Raw genomic sequence first — 9074 nt, forward strand, 5'->3', positions numbered from 1 at the left:
TTTTATAATCACAAAGAGTGTGCTGCGAGTTCAGGGATCAAACGAGCAGCCCATAAACCACTTCCGGCCCATGAACCCCTCACATCTCTACAAACACACATTTGGTTTGCGATTTTATGCTATTAATAATCTAATGTTGAACATTTTTGATTGTTGAAGCATTTTTACATTTAAAAAAAAAAAAAGTTATTTATCAAAATGCTTTTACCACACTACCTTATCAGTTTCGTTGTCCCCCTGTGTTACAATGATGACATAACCTACCTACCATTCACAGTACCAATATAAAATCATGACGTGAAAACGAATTCTGGACGAGACAAGGTCATCGTTTGTCTAGAAAATGTTCCAAAAAGAAAAACAAAACATACGCAGACACATACAGTCATACATTCATGAAAAGTCCTGTATCATACCTCATGATATTGATGCCTATATGCTGACTCAGACACACAAAAAAAAAGCCTGTATTAAATTTTAATCAACAGACAAATGAAGTCTTGTGTAAACCATCCATTTGCCATGTGGTTTACAGGCTCCACTCTCACAACGACTCACAGAAGCTTCTTGCTGCTGGGTGTCTTTGTCATCCTTCTGATTCAAGCTGACGTTCTACTTGCTACCGAGATGTTGTTATCCCTGAGGACATTTACTGACTGTTATTGCATTGTTAATTTAAACTCCATATGGACACTGACTGTATACAACTCAATTTATTTCCCCCTCCTGTAAAATGTTTTTCAGGAGGATATTTTATGTTTAATCTTAATCCTTATTTAAAATTGTGAAGTCTGGGCTATATAAATAAAATTGACTTGATTGCAAGCAATACAACAACGACTTTTCAAAAATGGAGGGAAGATTTATAAATATATATAACTTTTTTTTTAGCTTTGGGTTTTTTTGTCCTGAACTGAATAACATAGATTGTTGTAATCATCGCGTCATCAAGTTTCCAATAATACCTGACTGCAACTTGTGCGTGAAGTTTTGACAGTCCTGAAAACATGCTCATTCGTAATGTTATTTTAATAATAATTAATGAATAGTGAATAAAAATACATTCTAAAAGTTAATGTTTCTATATATATTTTGTAGCATTGTCTGTGGGTTTGTAAAGGGGTCCCATGGCCAGAAGCTAATGCCATTTGGGGGGCATTAGCATGGAAAAGTATTAAGCTATTGCTAAGTTTGTTAGGTTTGCAATTATGTTTACATAAATAAGATCACAGATTTTCACTACATTCTTGGCTAGAGGACAAAACATGTGCAACTATCACTCAAATGATTCAACAAATAGTTGGGTATTGCAGTGTTTTCAGTCATGAGGCACAAAATACTGTAAGTCATAGCTAAGTACCTCTCCAGTATTTATCTCTTTCCTCATTGATCTCTTCTGGTAAAGACTCTATCTGACCTTTATCCCTATACTGTATTGATGAACCGCCCTTTTTTTAAGGCTTAATAGTCTATCATTGTGGTGAGTAAGGAAGTGATTTATACACAACTTATAAAAGTCCTGAGGGCAGTGGGGGGACATTAGGGTAGGAGATGAGAATGGAGATAAGGCAGGGATGCTACGGGGGGAGGATAAATAATGCATTAAGTTGGGTGGGCAGGGGAGAGGGGGCAGGGGAGAAACAGAGAGTAGGGGGACAGAGAGAGGGGAGGGCAAGAGAGAAAGGCAGAGACAGGAGGCAGACAGAGAGAGACAGAAAAACAGATGAGTGGACAGATACTGTGATACTGAGAAAACTACTACAGTGGTAGTACTATTTTTTATTCATTCATTCATTTATTTATTTCATTGTTGCTGGAATAAATCAAACCTACATACAGAACTTTGCATCTTGTGTTTTTCTTTTTTTTCACGCCAAGGCCTTTCAAACAGCATTAGCTTCTGGCCTGGGAAACCCTTGCAAACTTACAATGCTACAAAATATGAAAAAAAGAAAGAAATATCAACTTTTGGAACAATGCTACAAAATATGAAAAAAGAAAGAAATATCAACTTTTGGAATGCATTGTCTTACTTTTATTCTCTATTCCATAAATATTACACATTTCCAGTACTTAACTGTGGAGTTTTTTGAGGTCACCCTAGTTCCCCATGGCAGGCCCCAAGGGGGCTGTGGCCCCCACTTTGAAAACCACTGGGTTAAACAACAATAACAATAATGACCTTGGTACGTTTGTATGATTGTGTAATCAAACTACAAGAATCAAAGCATCACCTTTTCTGTTTCTAAAGGTTCCAGACCACTGGGCCAGAGATCAAAGGGTCAAAATAAACAAGGCAGAAACCTAACATGACTATAAACATCAATTAAAAAAAAAACCCTTTGGTCTAACTCACCAGGAAGGGGACATATATATTATGTATAACAGAGAGGAGTAAATATAAAAATACAAAATAGCCGAATGTCGTAACTCTATGTTGGGTAAACAAGCCAAATAAAAGCTGACTAAATAAAAGGAAAACACACTTAACCTTTGTTAACCCTAGCGTATCTGAAGGTTACTAAAACTTGTTTTTAAAACCCAACTACATTGCCTTTTTAATACACACAGACAGACACACAAACGCACACACACATACCATCTGTCACCAGTGACTGGACAGAGCATGGGTGGTCAAAGAGATGCTCATTGTCCTGTCTCAGGTTCCAAAGTCAGGATTTTGTAACAGGTGATTTGTCCCCCTAATACAATTAATTTGTCCGAGCCTCGTGTGAGTGTATGTTTTTTGTTTTGTTTTTTTAATCCAGTTTTTATTTTAAAGTTTGATTCCTGATCTGTACTTTTCCCACTTGCATAATTTGAGTGGAGGACTAACATGGAAGGATATGCAGTCCTTTTGTGGTCATCATTGACAAAGCACTTGGAATCATGATGTGATCTTGTTTCAAGCTTTCCTGTCTAACGTATTGTAATGGATGCAGAGGCATTATGTGACGAGCTTAGAAAAAGCCCTGAAATCAGGGTGAGAGCACTCGCACCAACAACGTGGAGTCAGAGAGGTATCATGTTGTGCTCGGAGGCAACCTTCGGAGCATACAGAAAAAAATCTGTCAACATAAACACAGAATAAAACGAACCTTCATCAATAAAGGTTTTGAAGCAGACGTCTTTGTCTTTCTCTGCTGTGGCTATGAAACGACTGAACCCTTTTTTTTTTCTTTTTTTTTTTATTAACTCAGAACAGGACAGATGGCAGTACAACCCTCCACTTCCCACATGACTCTCTCATCTGTGCTTTATTGATCCAGTCTGTCTGATCTCCCTTTACTGTACATTACCCTCTCTGTCCCAGCTCCTCCAGCTGCCATGTTTTAAAAAAAAAAAACTAGAAATATTACACCAGGACAAACAAGAATAATTCGCTTGATGCGCCATTATCGCTTGATGAACAGCGCCTCGGACGTTGTGCACCATGAATCTGATACTCCTACGGTTACATGAATATAGAAAGGAATATATTTGTTCTACTAATTATGGCATCAAATAGCATATTTCAAAGCCTATAAAAACATATCTATCATCTCTATGTTCTTCTGCCCATCATCACCGAACACAAACCTGTACTCGCGAGTGTATGATTTAAACAGATTTAACCCGATTGACACGAAATCGTATGGATTTCATTTTTGTCTTGCTGTAAAGCAGTAGTTATCAAATAGTGGGGTGGGCCCCTCATGGGGGCGCGGTGAGGGGAATATGGCACCCTGGACATAAGTGTACCACTGCTGTAATGCTTGAATGATAACAAGGTCACTAGGTGGCAGCAACTCTTACAGTGGTTTGTACAGATAAAAATATACATGTTATGGGGTTAGAAAATAATTGAGACCCACTGCTGTAAAGGAAGCAAGTGGAGTGTCGTTTCTAATCCTAGCTACTTGAAAATGCGTTCTGCTGTGTTGCACTCCTTTCACGTGTGTAAAATATTCAGCGGTTCTGGGAGTTGTGCTGTACCGAAGAGCACCGACACTAAGTGACGGGAACATTTTGGGGTTGCAGCACAGGCCTCTGTATTGATCAGTTTTGGTCAGATGCCGTTTTAACACGCTGGGCTAAAAGGCAGCCTCGGGCTCTAGACTGTCGATTCAACCCATTTTCCACTACGCGGAAGCAAAGATACACTCTGTGTGAATCAAATTTTAAAACCTCTGCTCTGTCCAGAATTTTTTACCTCAGAAACCATTGTAAATAGTTAAGCAATATCAAGTGTGTAACTAAACTAAACCAACTTTGCTTGTTTGAAAATTTGTAGTACATCAAACTGTTGGATCAAACAATTCTAAAAAAATACTGGGAACAACTCAAACAATTCCAAAAAATGGGATTTCATCCATTGCAGTACAACATTACAAATAGCTTTTTTTTTTTTTTTGTAAATATGTTTTGATGTCTGTTTGGATCAAGCAAAAATAAATAGATAAATAAATAACACGTGTGCACATTGACTGATTGTTTAATTATCGGATGCTAAGTTACAATTGCAGCACAGCTTCCGACCATTTTGTAGCAGCGACCGTACTAAAAAATAGAAGACCCCTAGACGCCCACTCGTGTGAAGTTAGAGAGTTTTGGAGTTAACATTATAGAGAGGTATTTAGAATGAAAATACGATTCCAAAACCATTAAAAATGGCTTTGTGAACAGTAAAACACAACTTAGTTAGATCTGAATAAAATAAAATAAGAAGGCTAAGTGTAATTTTGTTCAAAAAACCTCTTAAAAATATATAATACCAATTCTATTAAAACAGTTTTCAAAAAATCCTCTTTAAATAAGAAACATGTCTTTATTTGCCCCACCGTGGGGAGATCACAAAATATTGCGTTCGAGTTTTTTTAAAATGGTTATCGGATTTAAAATATCTGAGCCTTTGCTGCCCCCTCCTGGATGCAGTTTGAATAGCGAGACCGATGACTCTACTCAGTGTTGAACGAAATCATTTACTATCTAATTATTGTGACGCAAAAATCGACATTTTGTGTCTAAATCAAAACGTAGTTAAAAAAAAGAATCTGAATAAAAACGTACCATTAAAAAGTAGTAGTTATAGCTACTTAAAGACCGAGTGAAAAAACATTATTATTATGATACTTTTAAGAACGATCTAAATAAAAGGAATACAGTCATAGTCACTGGAATCAGACTAATATGTTCTGTGTTTAGATAGATGGATGGATGGATGGATAGATGGATGGATGGATGGATAGATAGAATGATGGATGGGTGGATAAATAGAATGATGGATGGGTGGATGGATGGATAGATGGATGGATGGATGGATAGATAGATGGATGGATGGATAGATAGATAGATGGATGGATAGATAGATGGATTTTCAAAGTAGAGGACAACAGGAAAATTATATAGAGCGATTAACACTGATGATCCAAGTGAATAATAAATATATACTGTATATTACAATTCTCATTGAAATCTATGGCATAAATCTTCACTGCAGTAAAGTTCAGGAGTCAGAGGTCAGGGCAGGTTGATGTTAAAGGTGGGCCGACAGGCTTAACATGTAATCCAAGCTTTGATTGTTGATCTCCAAACACAGACAATGGATGCAATAAGCTGCTGGTTGGATCACGACATGTTGCCACTGTGGCTCCGCACATTCCAAGTCAATGTATTTACTGTCAATATTATGGGTCCGACCAAAATACATCATTCTAATAGACATATGAGCGTGGGGGCGCTACGTGTGTAAGTATCTTTCAGCTTGCATGTGTGCGTAAGAGTGTGTGTGTGTGGTAGCCCTGCCCAGTATCAACAACATAAACACGTGTGGACACAACAGCTTTAAAAAGTCATTTTTTTGTGCAACTGTCCAGTCAATTGACAGCTGCGTCCACTTCGGCTAGTACCTGCCGTAGGTAAGTGTTATTTTTTATTTGTTGATGACACCAATACAATTCAACTATTCCAGTTACTGTTGCAGCGTACTGGCTGATAATCATTCGTTGAGTCAGTATTACACGAGCCATAATTCTGCATTGAATGTAGCAATTGTGTGTGGAAAAAAGTATACACTTAAAGTAAATACATTAAATTAAATCAAATTACAAGTAAGGGTCAAGAACCTTCAAGTAAAAAGTTAATGCTAACACTTCAATTGTAGCATTTCAATTGTGTTTTAATGTATTTCCTAATTGCTTTGATATGGTCAGATTTTTTTAATAGCACATGTGTAGTCGTGGCTGGTGAAAAATATTCCAGGTGGGGCACGAAAAGCAATTATTTAATACCAGTTAAACGAAGTTGAGGCATTCTTACACAAAAAACAAACACTATATTTCACAAACCCCGAGCGTCCTTTAAGGACCAGCCGCCACTGCGCATAAGAAAACAATTTTACTTAGTGTAACTCTCTCAGACATCATCTGATTGTTTGGGTTTTTTTTTTTTTTTTTTTGGTTTTTTTTCTTGAACTCAAATTATTCATTCATATTTTTCCCCCCATCTCAGTGGGCAGTGTCTTTGTCTTTTTTTGTTTGTCCTCTCTGCAATCTTTAAAACAATGGTGTCATGTCTCTGTTCAGACAGTGTTTACTTCTAAAACGAAACCTACCGCGTTTCCCAAAATACAAAATAAAATCCATGCTGCAGAGACACTTTAGTTTGTGCTAACAAAATATAAACTCATTTAGTATTTGTCAGATGGTGGTCATTGACCGCAGAGCGCAACATTTTTCACCTTTTCTCGATAACACTTTGTAGAATCTTTTTAAATTTTGGCAAAGTTTGAGGTCTGTTATTTCCAAAATCGTGCTGAAACAGAGCACAGGACATCACTGGTAGGTTGCAGCCCAGAGCACTAGCCTACTCCAGTCACTTGTCTACTGTTGCACTAGAAATGAGACTATGTTAAGCAAACATGCTATAATGCTAGTGGCGGAAATCTCATTACCATTTGGTCTCAACCTAAATGAGTTTCTGTATTAGGTAAAACATTTTAGATAAAAATTAATAAATATTATTATTATTATTATTATTATTATTATTATTAACAGCAGATGGTGACTGACCTGAGTTACTGACCAATAGAAGTGGAATGAAATTTTGTAAAAAAAAAAAAAATGCTAGTGGCGGAAATCTCATTACCATTTGGTCTCAACCTAAATGAGTTTCTGTATTAGGTAAAACATTTTAGATAAAAATTAATAAATATTATTATTATTATTATTATTATTATTATTATTAACAGCAGATGGTGACTGACCTGAGTTACTGACCAATAGAAGTGGAATGAAATTTTGTAAAAAAAAAAAAAAAGATATTAAGCACCAATTAGAGTTCTGCGTTCTTTGACCCAATATTTTTATTCATTTTTTTTTATTTACTTTTTTGTTCCTTTGTTTTGTTCCAGCTCTAGGGAGCTAAAGTAAAGCTAACTTTCCGAAACTTGATCAAATTCATCATAGCGTCGAACATTGTTTCTTGTACAATTTTTTTATTGTTTTTTTTTACCAACGCAGACAATTTTTGATCTCATGTCCAAAATAAGGTACGGTTCTTCTAGCACTTAGCAATTAATGCTAAATAAAGACAATACCGTAAAGATTATTTTGAAATCTCTTAACCTCACTCCTGAAGTTTGAGCATACATGTCAATACATTACAGAGATACTATTTTGTCATCTTTACCAAGTGTCATGCCCTAAGCCTCCTAAAAAAGTGCTCAATTCCACCAGTATTTTTATAGAATAAATGGTAACGTTATAAAATATTTAGCTCAAAAACAAACAAAAGTACTACAAGTAGGACGGGTTTGTTGCAATGAAAAACACAATGAAACAAATTGTGTTAAAATGTCAACGTTTGAAGTCAAAACAGGATGCAGGTATAGAAGTGTAAAGTGGGGGAGGCCCATGTACCTATTCATATGACAAAAGTGCTTATGCACGCGTTTGCAGGCCTTTTATATTGTATACACACAAACGCCTGAAAGAAATATCGCCTGTAGACGTGGAGGCCTAATCTGAATTCATTACCCTGTGCTGTGTTTTGAAAATAAGTCCGAGTGTTGTGACATAAAACTTTGGCGCCCCAGAAGCTAAGATTCAGTCATTCCAAGGAGAATTTAAATGAGATGCCGGTCATTGAGTCACGACATGACCTCCAGTTTGTTTCATTACAAAGTTAATTAAACTGCATTTAATAATACAAGAACAGCAGAACTGCACAGTTGATTTTTTTTTTTGACTGATTTGATCGATTCAAATACACACACACTCCAGGTCACACACATTTGACCTGGGAAAAAAAACTCAGCCAAAACCATTTATGAATATACCTCAGAAATATATGAATATACAGTATATATATGAAATATATAAATTTGTATACCTATATATGTATACCTATATATAGCTATAGGTATACAAATGAGAAAGAAAATGATGATGATTACATGGTATTGGATTTTAGATGTACTGATTAAAGAAGCATGTCTGAATATAACTAAATATATCTACTACATATATGCTTATACTAATACAGTGGGGATCGAAAGCTTGGGCACCCCAGGTAAAAATTTGTATTAATGTACATAAAGAAGACAAGGAAAGATGGAAAAATCTCCAAAAATTATCGTCTCCGAAACACTCTCACCGACCAACTGCTTTTCGTTGATCCAAATTAGAAGCAACTTTTCCACTCCTTCTAATATCTGAGACCAGAGATCTGAGAATCGACGACTTTGCTAAGCCGTACCGTAAAGCCAGATCGGAAACGCGAACACAATCTTTCTTCACTTCTATTGTTGTTCTCACTACCTTTCTTTACCCATGGTGATTTATGAAATGAAATAATAGAAGAAATGGCATAACGCAAGAAATACCGACAAAATCAGACAGCAGTTCTTAGCGTGTATATCCCGATTGAAGCCACACACTCACATAGTAGAGCAAAAGGGGCAATTTTTGGTTAGAAAATTTTGTTTGTGAACTGACTTGTTCGAAAAGGGAGGCATTCGACAACTGAATACACTGAATATATATATATATATATATATATATATATAAATATATATATATATATATATATAAATA

Source organism: Cynoglossus semilaevis, chromosome 8 (assembly GCF_000523025.1).
Source record: "Cynoglossus semilaevis isolate Cse_v1.0 chromosome 8, Cse_v1.0, whole genome shotgun sequence".
Lineage (NCBI taxonomy): Eukaryota > Metazoa > Chordata > Actinopteri > Pleuronectiformes > Cynoglossidae > Cynoglossus > Cynoglossus semilaevis.